Source organism: Jaculus jaculus, chromosome 11 (assembly GCF_020740685.1).
Source record: "Jaculus jaculus isolate mJacJac1 chromosome 11, mJacJac1.mat.Y.cur, whole genome shotgun sequence".
Classification (NCBI taxonomy): Eukaryota; Metazoa; Chordata; class Mammalia; order Rodentia; family Dipodidae; genus Jaculus; species Jaculus jaculus.
Genome location: NC_059112.1, coordinates 22,438,295 through 22,455,477, shown reverse-complemented (window position 1 = coordinate 22,455,477; position 17,183 = coordinate 22,438,295). Strand labels below are relative to the sequence as shown.

At 44.0% G+C, this 17,183-nt stretch overlaps 1 protein-coding gene across 3 annotated transcripts in view; it reads right to left on the bottom strand.

Annotated features, from left to right (window-relative positions):
* The window catches only part of Atp8a1 (ATPase phospholipid transporting 8A1), a 233,233-nt gene that overhangs the window by 74,712 nt on the left and 141,338 nt on the right, over nucleotides 1–17,183 (bottom strand). The gene's annotated exons all lie outside the window — the stretch shown is intronic.

The window sequence follows — 17,183 nt, the reverse complement described above, 5'->3', positions numbered from 1 at the left end:
TTGGCATAATTTCACAGTGCACTATTTTAGTAGGAGCTTGTCATGCGTGGCTTGGTAATCTGGATGGATCTAGTAAGCAGAACCTCTCATCAATCAAGAGTTCACTCTTAGGAAGAGTAAAAAGCCTTGCTCACTTCCACACAGCAGATTGGGTATATCGGTCTTCTGTCAGGAACTTCTTTACTAGCTCTTCAAGGAGAGTACATTTAAAAAACAAACAAACAAACAAACAAAATCTCTCACAGGACGCTTTCCTATGCTGGATTTCCTACAATGTAAAGGAATCCACCTTTATGAATACCCTCAATTGTGAAGAAGCAACATTGGCCCTGCAAGGAAACTAGAAACAAGAGCCCCTCCTACTAGAGTTTGCTCTGAAGGGCGAGTCTGAAGTTATTTACATAAGGCAAATGTGTGTTTATATAATAAACTAATGCTACATTTAAAATATAGAATAGTTTATGCTTATTTGCTTCTATTTGTGAAACATAATTCTTTGTGATGGCTAATTTTGATTGTCAGGTTGAATGAAGTAAGTCATGCCAATGAGATGAATCAAGCATGCCACCGGGGGTATCTGCCAGGATGTTTCCGGAGGCAAAACATGAGGGCTGTGCCCTAGTGAATGGATCGATCCTCTGACAGATGTATACTATGGTGGCACTATCAGGAAGTGGTAAGATAAAGGTAGTGCCTAGTTAGAAGACATAGGTCACTAGGTATGGATTCTTGGGGCTATATCTCATCCTGGTCCTTTCCTGTATCTACTTTTCTCTGCTTCTGGTTTCATGGTGACATTAGGTGCTCCACAATGTCCTCTCTACCACGATGGACCGACTCCTCTGAAACTGTGAGCGATATAGATCCTTCCTCCTAAGTTGTTCCTATCAAATATTGGGTCCTAGTTATGAAAAAGGTAACTATCATATTGTCATTCAAAGTTAAGGATGTGGTTCAGTCATTTCATACATAACAAGGGAAACAAAAGTACAGGAAATTAAAAATTTCACATGGGATATTTTTAAAGGTGTTTCTGTATCTGTATTCAAATGTGGTTCTTACTGTGTTATAGAACTGCACAATGCTTATCCAGATGATAATCCATGTTATACTATAGAGTAAGATTGATCAAACTTCCCAAACTGGAACTCAACAATGACCCGATTCCCTATTAGTGACAGTGACAAAAAGACTGAAATATAGCAGAAATTCTTTGCAGAATTTTCTCTTCACATTTCACATCAGGGCAAGTATTTTACTTCAGAGCTATTCACTTTTATACTTGCCAGTAGACATGTTTGGTACAAGAGGACTTAAGAAAAGGAGGTTAAAAAATGCCAGTAAAATTCTTCCTGGAAATTTACTAATCACCATCTCGAGCAGATTACCTTGATGGCCTTAAAAATTTTGTGAGATTAAATGAATAACTAAGTCATCAAACTTATGAGAAATTAAAAAGAGCAAGCTTAAGAGACTGGGCTTTTTTTTTTTTTTTAATGCAAGAGACTGAGAGCCAGAGAGAGTGAGAGAGCGAGAGAATTGTGTGCCAGGGCCTCCAGACACCACACCCAGAGGAGTGTGCCATCCTGAGCACATGTGCAACCTTGTACGCTTGTATCACCTTGTGCGTCTGGCTTATGTGGGACCTGGACAGTTGAACATGTGTCCTTAGGCATTGCCAGCAAGTGCCTTAATCACTAAGCCATCTCTCCAGCCCTATACAATGGTTTTAAGAGCTATAAGTATAGATGTATACATACAGATGTTTATGCTGCCCCTAACTACACAGGCACTACCGTTATCTCAGTGTTATGATGGTGTGTTGAAGAATATGTGGTCAAATATGCGGTTAAAACTCAGAATTAAATTTCTGGTCAAGTTTGTCTTTCTCTATACAATCCAACAAAATGAAATCCAACATGAGAATTATCAGGCAGTGTATGGTAAAAGGTGGGGGGCACACCATTCTTTCTCTGACGCCCTCATTACTCCTCATGTTATCTCTCTATAAAAAGGCATTTAAGAGCCGGGCGTGGTGGTGCACACCTTTAATCCCAGCACTCGGGAAGCAGAGGTAGGAGGATTGCTGTGAGTTCAAGGCCACCAAAAAGGGCATTGAAACAGAAGTTCCCTGCGTCCTTTACATTTTTTCAGGGCTTCCCACACACAGATGACACATGTTAAATCTAGACTTTTTCCTTTTTTTTTCAAGGCCGGGTCTCACTCTAGCATAGGCTGACCTGGAATTCACTATGTAGTCTCAGGGTGGCCTCGAACTCACAGTGATCCTCCTACCTCTGCCTCCCCAGTGCTGGGATTAAAGCCATGAGCCACCATGCCTGGCTTAGTCTAGACGTTTTTTTTTTTAAACAACTCTTTATTGACAATTTCCATAATTACAGGCAATAAATCATGATAATTCCTTCCCCTCCCCCAGTTTCCCCTTACAAATCCATTCTCCATCATATCCCTTCTATTAGTCTCTCTTTTATTTTGATGTCATCATCTTTTCCTCCTATTATTAGACTTTTTAAAATGGTGCTTGAGTCTCCCACAATCAAAGCCTGCTGAAGTTTGCCCGAAGCCCCTCCACAAGCTCGACTGTGCACGTCCCTCTCCCTACAGTACAACTCCCTCCCTCCAGAGGAAGCCGAGACACCAAGCTCCCATGCTTCCAGGGACAGAGGAACAACGAGTGCAGCGCCCACAACTATCACTCAGAAATACGTATTGATCAAATGACAGCACTGATAAATTCTTAGTTCATTCCCTTTGTAGCAGTCCATTTCCCTTTTATTATCACTTGGAATGGGGGGGGGAAATGACAATGAATGAGAATATGAATATATAAATCAATCTTTTCTCTCTAATCTGAGGGAATAAACCATCACTTCAACAGCCTTTCAAGCAAGGCCTCCCTCACTTAAATTGCCTCTGTGTGCATATATATACATGTGTGTATATATATACATATATACACACACATACACACACACATATATATATACATACATACATACACATATATGTATATATACATGTATATATAATTTATGTATGTATATGGAATCAGTATGTTATTGTTCAACTGACTCCTGAACTGAAAACCTGAAACAAAACCTGAGAAGATCCCCCCCAGGGGGACTTCAAATATCTTTAAAGATCAGCTACAAAGCATAGCGAACTAAATCCCAGCACTGGGCAGTGGCCTCATTTAGCTATGGGAGCAGTGCCCTTGCCCCTCTCCCCTTCATTTCTCAGGAATTCTCTAACACCTTAAAATTTGCTGAGAACTCTCCTATTTGTGGCATCAGTACCCCTAGGTCCCCTTGGTGACTATCACAGATCTTCAGCAAATCCGGAGGTGTCAGGAGATGTCTGAGGAGGTGAGTGAGAAACCAGCCACAGTGATTTCTCAGCAGCCCACCTAGGGTGCGAAGTAACAAAGCTGCTAACACTGTTATTTTAGCTTCCAGCGTTCCTTCAGAAGGAGTTCTGTTGTTGGTGCGCAGTGAGTTATGCTATCTTTTCTCCTTATTTACTGCTGGCTTATGAAAGCTCACGGCATTTTCCCCGAGGCCCGGGAGCCGTGCTTTATGGCCATATTGCATCGAAGCTTATCTCCTGTAGTTACAGATAAATTTATTACTGCATTAGTTGCTGCTTTGTTTTCTCTCTGGCTACTGAAGACGGAAATGTTTAAACATTTAAACTTAGTGACTTGTGAAAGTGAAAATATATAAATGAGGAACTAAATCAGAAAGAAGAGATCAAAGCCCGCACGGCGAGATGCCAGGAAGTCTGTATTTGGGTGTTCTGCCCGCTTTCATCTGTGGACTGAATGGACGGGACATCTGAGACGCTCTGGAATTGAAGGCAACTTGGGGGCGGGGGGAGCCTAGCACCCACCACCCAGTGCCCAGAGCTGCACCTGAGCATCCTGATGCCCTCGCCTGCCCTGTGGGTCACAACCTCCGCTGTAACGGATGTCGCTTCTCAGTTCTGGGAACACAGAAAAGGAAGTCCCATCTTCTCATGGCAACTCCAGATCTTTTCTTCTCCCCTTCCTGGTTAAAAACTTGGCCACTTTAGCAAACATCTGTGTACTTTACTGAGAACACTGATTGCTCCTCTCATTCCCTCCCAACTCCTCCTTCCCTAGTCCCCAGGGCTTGTAAGTGGGGAACAACTGTGCTCTCTGGCCTTCATTCCCCCTGTTAGCACTGTCCCCCCCACTTGGTGTGTGTATGTGTACAGAATATGTGTGGTGGGGTATGTGATGTGTGTGGCATATGCACGTGTATGTGCAGATGTGTACCCCTGCGCCCATGTGCACGGAAGTCAGAGAGAATGTCGGGTGTCCCCCGTGTCCTCCTCCTCTTGCTCATTAGCCTGTGTCCTTGCGATGGAGTCTCTCACTCAATAGGGTGCTACACTTTTCCAGTCAAGGAGCCCCTGGCTTATAGACACGCACAGCTAATGGGTGCTGGGGAATCAAACTTGGGCCTTCTCAGCCCCTCACGCTAGAGCAGCAAGCGCTCTTGCCCACAGAGCCATCTCTCAGCCGGTTTTCCCCACCCACACAATGCAAGTATCTTCTTATCTTCAAAAACGGCGAATTAAGTCAACCAAGACAGATTCTTTCTACCGGACTTTCCATGTCCTCCAGGTGACAAGAATGTTTCCATCTTTTGGAATTTCCCAATTTTTTGTTTCGTCTTCCACAACCTGGCACGTTGTGTGGAAGCTTATCTACTTCTCTCTCTACCTTCATCCTGGGGCTGAGGTCTGTGATGAACAGGTTACAGAGAGTGCACAGTTTGAATGAGCTTAGGGGGTTTGCCCCTGTGACCGCGGGGAGGCTGGCTTTCTGCCGCCTGTCATTTCTATTATCTAGTATGGCCTCAATGATAGTACAGAAAATGTTGCAGCAATTGTGATTGGAGGAATACTTCACACTACGTACTGTGTGATCAAGGCAGGTTGGGCAACAATGTGCCAAGGAGAAGTAAACAGTATCCACTGGGTTTGTAAGAAAACAGAATTCCTCACTACAGTAACTGTGACCAAGAGGCCTTCTCAAATCTCACTCGAGTCTTTAGATATAAACTGCTCAAAACATGTTCATAGCCCACCCTCCCAGTAACGTGAGAGGACACAATAGCAGTCTTTAAGAACTCAGAGACAGGCAGCTTCACGACAGTTCTTTTCATTACTTTTATATGTCATGAAGCCAAACTCTAGATGAAAATCCCAGGAGGTGCCTGAGACAAAGAAATCTAACAGTTTTATGGTGAAATAAATGGGGAAGCTGATTTGTTTGGAAAATATCACAGAACACAAGCTGTCATCTTCATTCTGGCAAAAGTCTGCATGGAACAGTCTAAGGAGTCCAGAGGCCAGATGTGCGAGAACGTGCCAGGCCACCTAGGCACTATGTTTTTGATGGTCCCAGAATGCAAAGCTACACAAAACACCTGCATAAAAGTGACCCTGCGCGGCGTCTAGTCTTCTGTTATTTTCCTAAATCCTCTCAGAGCCTTACAGGAAAGACAGTTTTACTTAGGAACCAATCCAAGGAACACCCTAGTTGAGAATGTGGAAATATTCCTAAGGAAAGGGAAACTGAAGAGCCTCTAGCCTGGGACTGGAAGCAGTTAGCGAAGGGCTCCTGGAACAAGGAGGAGGGGAGGACCCTGGCTAAGTCATCCCTCATGCAATGCCCATGGTTAGTGGCAGCTACATTCACTATGGGGCCACAGTTACTCCCTTAGTGTGACCCATCTATGCTCCAGAGGGCGTCATTAACAAGGCCAACCCTCCAAAAGTTAAAGGAACAAAGCCTTTCTTTCTTTCTCTGCCTGTTTCTCTCTCTGTCTGCCGCTCTCAAATAAGAACAAAAAAATATATATATTTTTAAATGGGCTGGAGAGATGGCTTAGCGGTTAAGCGCTTGCCTGTGAAGCCTAAGGACCCTGGTTCGAGGCTCGATTCCCCAGGACCCACGTTAGCCAGATGTACAAGGGGGCGCACACATCTGGAGTTTGTTTGCACTGGCTGGAAGCCCTGGCGTGTCCATTCTCTCTTTCTTTCTGCCTGTTTCTCTGTCTGTCGCTCTCAAATAAATAAGAATAAACAACAACAAAAAAAATTAAAGGAACAAAGCCTACGTATACTTGTTTATCTCAAACATGTTCTGGTGGGTGTATAAAAACACAAGTAAGTAGTACCCAAGTTTTATATTTATTCTTGGGACTCTAGTAACATGAGCAGGTCAAATAATAAAACTCTACGATGGAGCTGGACACGATGGCACACGTTCTCAGCCCTGGTACTGGGGAGACTAAGGTAGGACAATTCCCCATGAGTTCGAAGCCAGCCAGGGGCCACAAAGTGAGTTCCAAGTCAGCCTGTGCCAGAGTGAGACCCTGCCTAGGAAAACCAAAACGACAACAAACTAGTCAAGAAAACAAACAAAACTCTGTAAGGAAGAGAATTCTACTGCCAGAAAACAAAAAGTATTATCTAGAAATTCAGAGTAACATTTGGACTTTCAGATGTAACATTTAATAATGCATTTCTATTATGGGATGTGCGTTGGTGTTCCTTACAAATTTCCATGGCAAAACTGTGACCCTTAAAGTGATGGGAGGTCAAGACCGCATGGGTGGGAATCATGGCTTTATCAAAGAGATTCTGGAGAGCTCCCGCCCCCTGTACAAAGTGAGGATGCCCCAGGAAGACTCCATGAGCCCAGAAACAGGCTCCTGAGACCCTCAAACTACTGGCACCTTGCCACTGGACTTTCCAGTGCCCAGAAATGAAAGTAATATCCGTTGTTTAAGCCACCACATCTATGATATTTTTCTTATGGCAGCCAGACTGAACTAAAGACAATTTTGCTGATCTTGGATTTGTTCTTTTCCTTTATGAGTTAACGAGGCAATAACATTTAGAAGACAGACGTGTCATCTGTCAGGATGGATTTCAGCTCGTGAAGGACTGTCCTCCTCACTACAGTGCCAGCCACACAGGCGTCGTCCTTCCTTTCAAAGGGCAAAAACCTAACAGACTGCTCCAATCTGCGGCAGATTCTCAAAAAAGAGAACTGGCTGGAGGGTCCACTGAACAGTAAGTTCTCCCAGCTTGTCAGTGGATGTGTGCAGATCGAAACAGAGACAGCAGTCATCTGTACAGAGCATCAAAATGCTATGCCTATCAAAGCAGGATGTGAACAGGCGAGGCTGGCCCATGGGGGTCACCTTGAACCCAGATGATGCTGCTGTGTGCGAAACAAACAAGTTCTAGAAACCAAAATGTATCCTATAGCTCCGCCCTCACGATTTCCCTCAATTTCAAATGGAGCTATTGTACAAAGTAAAGATGAAGTAATCAGACATTTTTTTCTTGAAAAAAAATAAAAACCTTAAAGGTCTTATGTTGAAAAAAGTCATTAATAAAAATTGATGTGGGCTGGAGAGATGGCTTAGCAGTTAAGGCGCTTGCCTGTGAAGCCTAAGGACCCATGCTCGATATCTCTCCAGATCCCACGAAAGCCAGATGCACAAAGGTGAGGTAAGCACGAGGTCACCCATACCCACTAGGTGGTACAAGTGTTTGGAGTTTGATGGCAGTAGCTTAGGCCCTGGCATGCCAATTCTTTCTCTCTCCCTCTGTCTCCTTATCTGGAATAAAATTTTAAAAATTCTGTAAGAAATAAGGAGAAGCTTCAACCATTAATTAAGACCCCAGGAACTCTAAAATGCTCTGGCCTGGAAGTCAGTGTATATCCAAGGCTGCCCTTAAACTCATGATCCTCCTGCCTCAGCTTTCCTAGTATTGGGATTATAGGCGTAAAACACCATGCCATCTGTAAACCCTTTTTGGATTAAATCAAGCAGCCATATGGCCTCAGAGTTCTAGGAAGGAATATGTTATGTTACACACGAAAGGAGGCGCACACCGTTAATCCCAGCACTTGGGAAGCAGAGGTGGGATTGCTGAGAGTTCGAGGCCGCCCTGAGACTACCAGGTCAACTGAGCAAATTCACTTCCTGGTTGACACATGCGTCTGTTCCAGTGCACCTTCTCTGTTTTTACTTATCTTTGTCACTTGACTCTAGCCCTAAAGGCATGAATGCAGCATCAGAAAGGCTTCCGTTGACTCCTAGGTCTGTGTTCTTGGCTCTTTCCTCAGGCAGGTCATTTGACTTCTCTGAATCAGGTTCGTTCTCACTCACAGTGACAGTGGGTTAGAATCTACTCTGCGGGCTGATTTTAATGATAACATGTGCTGGCTCCTTGACTTGTGTAGAGTGTCCTAGCAGTGCTTGGCATCACGCTGGCTCCCAGGTTACCTTCCCCCCTCCCTAGGGATCGGGTTCGACAGAGGTATGTACACGTGACGACACAGCACCCAGAGGGCCCTATCCAGTAGGAGAAAACTGGGGTCACTTTAGGCTTTCTGATGAAGTTTCCCACGGGCAGCGTTACTCCATTCTACCTTGTGACTGCTAACACGCTCAGCGCTGCCAGCCACATCCACTACAGAAAACATGCGTGCTCTTCAACTTTAGGCATGAGAACACTGTCTCTTCTCAAAAGACATGTAGTTCTTGGAGCATGGTGGGAAGAGAAACATTTATATATAACTAATGATTTTTGTGATCGCTTAGTTTCTGCCTGATACAACTCACTGGAAAGTTATGAACTGACAGGGAGTTCCTCTGTTACTGTGGAATGTCTCTGCACAGATGACCGCATTCGTATGTGTTTAGTTCTAATCACTAATGAGGAGGCGAACAAGCAGGACTTGCTTAGCCAGCATCTCCTTCAGCTGCAACACTGTATCAGATATGCACCTTACCATCATACAAGGCTTGAAGTTTATGACTTGATAGTGCTTCATTCTTTTTCTTTTACACCTTCCAAATGTTCACTGTCCCGTTGCTAGGACAAAATGCCTGACCAGAAGTCCGGAAGGAAAGGGTTTGTTTCCGGTGCGCAGCTTGGAGGAGGCGCTTAGTACAGAGGGAGGGCATAGCAGGAGCACAGGTGAGTGCCACCATGTCACAGCAGCAGGGAGAAAGGACAGAAAGTGGCCTGGACTTGGCACTGGGCTGTGTCACCTCAGAGCCCGCCCCTAGCAAGGCCCCCTAAAGGCTCTATAACCTTCCTGATCAGTGCCACCACCTTGACACTCAGACACTTGAGCCTATGGGGACCTCTTACACTCAAACTCCCACAACTACCATTAAGTCAATTCTCAGGGAATGTTTATTCTTTATTTTTATTTGTTTGAGGCGGGGCGGCGGGGGGGGGGGGGGAGAATGACTGGGTGCGTCAGGGCCTCCAGCCACTGCAAATGAACTCCAGATGCTTGCACCCCTTGGTGCATCTGGCTAATGTGGGTCCTGGGGAGTTGAACCTGCGTCCTTTGGCTTTGCGGGCAAACGCCTTAGCCGCTAAATCATCCCTCCAGCCCTTATTCTTTATTTAAAAAATTATTTGTTTGTTTTTTAAAGTAAGAGTCTCACTTGCTGACCATTCACTCTATAGTCTCAGGGTGGCCTCGAACTCACGGTGATCCTCCTACCTCTGCCTCCTGAGTGCTGGGATTAAAGGTGTGTGCCATCACACCTAGTCTGATTATTCTTAAAGCACAGAGATAAACTTCATCCAGAACAGTGGGGACATATTTTAGTTCGCCAGGGATTTATAACCTACCATAAGTAAACTTAAAATATCTAATTAGAGAACATTTTTAAGAACCTTACACTAAGGTATATTTTATTAGCTGTTTGGTGCTTTGTGGCCCTACCTTATCATATAGGACTTGAAGTTTATGACTTGATAATGTTTCATTCTTTCTTTTTCACTTGCCAAATGTTCACACCCTAAAATTACAAATTACCAAAACATTCCAAGAACATTGTTAATAATATATTATGACCGTATCCAATATGGACAATGCTATCACGTTCTTAAAGAGTGAGTTATGACTCTCTTAACAACCACCGGGATAAGACCTTGAGCATTACTTCTTTTTCCACAATATGTTACTAACTCACTGCAGCACTGGGAAGTCCACTTACTCCCACACACTACATCTATCCCCTGCCCTTCCAGCTATGCAGACAAGGATATACATACACCCGAGGCTAGAGAGACGCCCCATTTGTACGTGACTGGTCCACTTAGCAGGTATCTCAGTCAGGACTGCTAGGTCTCTTTGATGTAAGTTTTGATGTAAAAAAAAGTTTTAGCATTGCCAAATTCTTATTCTAAATTTGAGTATTTGAGAACATATGCATATAGAACCAAACCAATATAAAATTTTTATAAAATGGGTAAGGGCAGATGGAGGGTGAAGTCATTAAAAACATATGGCCAGAGAGAGGTCCTCCAAGGCAGCTTAGCGGAAGGCAGCCAAATGCATGTATTTCATCAATACATATTGCTAACAATAATAGGAGAGGGAAGGAGAGCGAGAGAGAAATATGTCCATCCCTTGATGATATACAGATAGGGGTTTTCCTGCATGGGGGTAGATGTAAAATACTGTAATTGAGGAAATGGTTCACTCTCCCAGAAGGGTCATGCCATCTGAGAAAGGTCAGAGGTCACAAGATGCAAGTCGGTAAGAGGAGGAAGTTGTAGTACTGGGTGAATTGCTCTTGGCTTCTTTGCCGAGGCTTGGGGTCTGGGATCGTGATCAGTTCCAGCAGGCAAACAGTTCCTTGTGGGGCATCACGTAGGGGAACAGCGGAGAGGAGGGCAGGCAAGTGTCAAATCTGCGGCCAGTCTGTGTTTCTGCATTGGGGTGGGGGCAAGGAAGCAAAGCAAGCCCATTCAGGGGAAAGGAAGGAAGAATGAGATAGGGGGTATAATTATCTAATTTAAATAGTTTTGTGGATAAAGGCCTTTACCAAAGCCCTCATGATAATTATTTTAAACCACCACTGAAAGCCTCCTAAACACTTATTTTGAGGTTGGTATTAAATATTCTCCAGTGGTGGCTGCGATTCAAATGTGCAAGGAAACATTCCTGGAGGAACTGGGTCTGCAGACATCCAGTCTCTCCTGCTGCCTTCAGCTCAGCCAAGAAGAAGTTGTTCAGAATATACAACCAGTTTTCTGAGAATGAGCAAATTATCAAATCAATGGTGCAGAGAAAGTAACCAGTGAGGCCTGAAGAAACATCCCCACAGCACAGAGAAAGCTGAAGCTGGACATATTTTCTTTTCCTTTTTGTTTTTGTTTTGAGGTAGGGTCTCATTCTAGACCAGGCTGTCCTGGAATTCAATCTTAGGGTGGCCTTGAACTCATGGTGATCCTCCTACCCCTGCCTTCCAAGTGCTGGGATCAAAGGGTGTGCACCACCACGCTCGGCTCTGCATTTTTTAATGACTTCGATCAATGAAGCAGAATTATGGTGGGATCATGATCAGCAGTACTTTTTTTTTTTTTTCAGTACAGAGTCCATGATTTTATGTATGCATCCAACAAAACCCATATACAGTTCTCGCATGAGTAAGACTGAATTCCATGAATGCAAGATGCCTGTATGCTGTGTTCTCCAGAAAGGCACCCGTCTTTTAGCTACCCTGTGGTCCTGGCAGGAAGCAGAAAAGGAGACGAGGCTGTGTACACAATTTGGAAAAACTAGGCATGTCTCTCAGGATGCAGAGTCCGGCCATGGAGTCATTCCATCACTAGGGAAGGCATAGTGATTTAACGACCAAACTCAAGTCAGAAACAGCTCATGACCTAGGGCAACTGCAGTAGAAATTTGGGATGCTGTACTCATGAGCTCAGAGGCTTTCGTTGCCATGGGGGTGGGTCTGCAGGGCTTCCTATAGACTGTCATTGCTTTAGTTATGCTGACCTGCCTGAGGTAGGGGTGGGAGAGATGGGAAGGAAGCAGCAGGCTCAGCCTGGACCCTCAGAAATGTCAACAGCTTGTGGGGAGAGTGGTGACGGGAAAGCACTTATCTGTAATTCCAGGTCTCAGGGAAGGGTTTGGATGTTTAGTCAAAATGAGGTAAAGAATGTTCAGGCTTGAAGGAGGAAGAATTTCTTGAAACAGAAACACTATGAATTTGCGAACAATTTCACTCAGGGCTCTGCACACTAGCTGGGCTCACTGAATTTTGTTAACAAAAGAGGACACATGAGACTAAATGATGTATTTGATGTAATTTTTTTCAACTATACTTTGGCTTCCAGCAGATACTGTTTTCTTTTTCTTTAAATATTTTTTAAAAATATTTTTGTTTTTTATTTTATTTTAATTTGAGAGTGACAGACAGGCAGAGAAAGAAGCAGAGAGAGAGGGAGAGAGAGCGAGAGAATGGGCTTGCCAGGGCCTCCAGCCACTGCAAACGAACTCCAGACGTGTGCTCCCCCTTGTGCATCTGGCTAACGTGGGTCCTGGAGAATTGAGCCTCAAACCAGGGTCCTTAGGCTTCACAGGCACGCGCCTAACCGCTGAGCCATCTCTCCAGCCCTCTTTAAATATTTTATTCATTTATTTGAGAGAAAGAGACAGAAAGAGAGAGAGAGAATGGGTGCAACAGGGCCTCTGGCCACTGTAAATGGAACTCCAGATGCATGCACTACCTTGTGCATTTGGCTTTACGTGAGTGCTGGGGATCAAACCTGGGTCCTTAGGCTTTGCAGGAAAGTGCCTTAACTTCTAAGTCATCTCTCCAGCTTTTTTTTTTTTTTTTTTTTTTTCTAGGTAGAATCTTACTCTAGCCCAGTCTGACCTGGAACTCACTTTGTAGTCTCAGGTTGGTCTTGAACTCACGGCAATCCACCTATCTCTGCCTCCCGAGTGCTGGGATTAAAGGTGTGCAGCAACATGCCTGGCCAGATATTATTGTTTTGTATCAGGAGAAAGGGAAACAGATGGTCAAATGTTGTTATTTTATTTATTTATTTGTGTGTGTGTGTGTGTGTGTGTGTGTGAGAGAGAGAGAGAGAGAGAGAGAGAGAGAGGGAGAGAGGGGGAGAGAGAATGTGCATATCAGGGCTTCCAGCCACTGTAAATGAACTCCAGACACATGTGTCACCTTGAGCAACTGGTTTAAGTGGGTACTGGGGAACTGAACCTGGGTCCCTTGGCTTTGCAGGCGAGTGCCTTAATTGCTAAGCCATCTCTCCAGCCACTCAAATGTTATTTTCACTTTTGGGGAGTGCTTATACTTTTAACTGACATGTTTTTGGACGCTCACAAAGTTACTCCCACTGAAGGCTACTTGCAGTAACTAGAGCGCCTCATAAGAGATGAAGAACCTACAGACCACAGGACATTACACAGACATATCCTGCATCTGTTAGAAGGCATATTAACACCTTAAAATTAAACTACGATCTTAAGATTTCAAGCCCCAAGTCTGAAACAACTCAGCCAATGGTCAAGGGGAAGAGTGCTGAACCGCTGGCATGGCAATGAGGGGACCTCAGTGTGGTTTAAATCCTGTCTCAACTGTTTTTCAAAGCAATACACAATGCATTGTATTGGACTCAGGGGACATATCAAAACAGAACCCAAAGTAGCCCACTTTTTTTTTTTTTTAATTTCACTTTCTATTCTGGAGTCAATTCAATGATTTGCTTATTCTGGATTTCTTTCAGAAGCCATTCAACAGTGGCTGGCTCCCAAGACAGTTGAGGTCTGTCTGCATAAAACATATAGGTTGAGCTTAAAAGGGTAGATGACAAAATTCAGCTTTTATGTCCTGAATGTCCTATAAGTTACAGTAGAAATTTACATGGTATAAACTCAAACTCAGAAAAAAAAAAAAAAGCTAGCAAATCTGAAATGAGTTTTCTTTTACCACGGTGCTAAAATATATATATTTAAAGTTTGTTAACTTAATATTCAATGTGGCTAACAATTCATTTTCGGTAAAATGTATTTGAGGGGAAATACTGGAGTCCATAGCCAAGCCTATGAATGGCTGGGATCATACTCTTAAATTGTGAAGGACATGCAATGTAAGGCAGGGTAGCTATTTAAAGTCCTCATGGAGGCTGGCAACAAAAAGCTCTCTTCTCCCAGGAGTAACAATGCTGGAAGAAAATAACAGCAGTTAATAACGGTACCATTTTACTGAGACAGTTTATATGTCTTGAGTGCTTACTGGGTAGGTTAGAAAGCCAGGGAACATTAAGGGGACAGGAGGAGGGAACGTAGCGTGCCTCACCCTGGAGCCTGGTTGAAGCCTCTTGCCAGTAGACAGTCAAGAATTCCTGCAAACTTTGCTATGAAGTTTGCCTACACAGAGACAATGTTCCTTTTACATAGGATGTTTCACGGAAGACTACTAAAATAGCAATGGACCACGCTTAAGGTGAAAGCATGTATGGCCTTTATTTCTTTCTCAGCTGTAAATCTGCAGTTTTCTAGAAATCTCTGAAGAAACTGCCATTCACAGTGAAAGGCATGTAACCACCTCCCCCTTCCCCCCTTTGTATGACTCCTTGTGACCCCTGGCTTAACCTTATCAGCCTGCAGTTCCTCTCCAAGCTCCTCTGAAACCCCTCTATAATCTCATTTCTTTCTTTTCTTTTCTTTTTTTTTTTTCCTGAGGTAGGGTCTCTCACTCTAGCCCAGGCTGGCCTAGAAATTCACTTTGGAGTCTTAGGGTGGCCTTGAACTCATGGCAATCCTCCTACCCCTGCCTCCTGAGTGCTGGGATTAAAGGCGTGCGCCACCATGCCCGGTTTGTAATCTCATTTCTTGAAAGACAGGGAAAAGAAAATGAAAGTTTGTTAGCAACCTTTTGAGAGGTGACTTGACAGCCACCGAGATTGTATATACAGCTGCTGTTCCGACACTTGAAGGCACTTCTCTGAGACCCACCACTGGGGTGTGTTCTATTCTTTTCCTGCACGCTTCTCTTTCTATTAACCCCTGTGCTAAATCTGTGGTTGAATAGACTTTCTTCTCAGTAAATTCCAACTCCGTTTCCTATCGGCTCGTCTTGTTTTCATTGTTTTTGTTTACAAATGTGGCGGCCGAGGACACAGAACAGAGTCAAACATCTCAGCGCTCTCGTTCAGCGCCGCCTTTTCTAGGCTCCCGGGCTGTAAAGAGGCGCAGCAGAGTCTGTCTAGCAGTGTCTTCAGGTGTAGGGCTTGATGCACACTCCTTAGTCTCGTATCCGATACAAAGTGGAAGGCACTAATCACTGCAAGCGATGGGTTCTGTTCTGATGTGAACAGCAATGTGTGGAATCCTGCCGAGGTGGCAGGGTCCCCTTCTCACCATGTTATGATATCAGTGAGGAATGTCCCCCAGAGGCTCACAGTTTGGGTTACTGGTCCCCAGATGAAGACACTGTTGAGGGAGGTGGTGGAATTGTAGCCACACACTCCTACTGCCCTGAGCTCTGCCATGCCTTTCTTGTTATGATGGACTGAGCTCATGAGCCCAGATAAAACATTACGGAAAGTCCACAAGATAATACATTTTCCTAAGGGACACACGACACACCTCAGTGGTGGCTCCTGAGTAGGCTGAATGTCAGTGTCTGCGATGTCTAGACAGTCTAGAAAAACAACACCTAGATGTGCAGGAGAGGTGGGTGGAGCTTGTTAGGAGCCAAACTTGGGAATACTGAAAGCCTTTGTCTTTGTGGGGAAATTCCTTTCCTTGCACATCATTCCTGTTAATTCAATCAATGGATAGTGACTATTTTCTCTCCCAGCTCCCCACTCCCTCAGGGAAAGCAGAAACACAAGCACAACTGTAAGAATGGATCTGAGACCTAGCTCCACCTCCTGTGGGATTCCCCTGAACCTCAGGAACAAGATCTGCTAGAAACCTGTGAGAACACGGCGAGAGGCGTGCATGAGAAACCCAGGAATGAGTATGTAGCTTCTTTTAAGCGCATCCGATGTCTTAGAAAGTTGTGTCTGTCTCTTCATATGTGGCTATCTTCTTGTGCAGATAGTGCAGAAAAATATGTGCCACCACACCTCGCTTAGTTTTCTTTTTTTGGAAACAGGGTCTTGCTATATAGTTCAGGCTAGCCTCTAATATGTGATTTTCCTGCCTCTGCCTCCTGCGTGCTGGGGTTACTGGCATGCACCACTGTGCCCAGTTGCAGAAAGGGCTTTTCATGTGAGTTTATAAGAGCTTCAAATATGATTCTTTATAAAAGTGCAACATCAGAAAAAAAAAACAACAAAACAAAGAGATCTACCTTTTCCACTTTAACAGTATTAGTATTTTGGTAAAAAGTCTGCAAAGTGCACAGCAGTGGATGTCACTTACGTAAAAAGATAATCAACAATTTCAGCTTACAGACACAGGAAAAAATATTAAATAACAAATGACGATGGACTTTTCATAACAAAATGCTCATTATGCAAAATGAATCACAGGCTATTGGAATACTATTCTGTCAAATTTTATAATATCTTTTTCCACTCCTGTGCTGACCTCCAGCCCTATGCCAAAGGTACCATCAGTTTATAGGCAGTATAACTGTGGCTCAGAGCAGCCGATTCCTGTTTGTCAAGGGTCCTACTATGCTACTTCTGAGAATGATGTGAGTCTAGGTGACAAAGCATGAATTCATATTTTATCTCAGAAGACATAAAGCTCCTGTTTTATTACTTGCTAATTATTCTTTACGCTTATGGAATGATGAACTTTTTTTTATCTTCTCATCTAGCAGTGTAATTTGAGATGCTTTCCTTTTCCTCTGCAGTAGAAAAAATACAATGATTTACCTACAGGCATCTAGCAATTGTCACGGCACACCTGAAATCTCAGCTATGGATTTTATGACCTAAGTGTGGAAGGGTCTATGTAGAGTGATGGTGCCTTTCCTGCTGAGAAACGAATGAGCGTCCCCTCCCCCCAGCAGGTCTGAACCCAAACAGCCAGCTTTGTAAATTCACTATTTAGCTCCCTGGGAAGAAGAACCTTCCTTCCCCAGACAGCCCTGCTAGAAAGCTTGGCAGTTAGGAGCTGGGGAAATCAGTGCTAATCCACTGAGCCTTCGTGTCTGGCTCCTGCCTCCAACTACCACTTGAATTCAGAAGCAGATTTTAACCACCCTACTTTTAGCATATCAGTTAGGATGAATTACCCCCAAATTGAAAACTGATGCACATTTTTTTTTTTTTTTTTTTTTAGAGGAAGCCCTTAATTTAGAATTGCG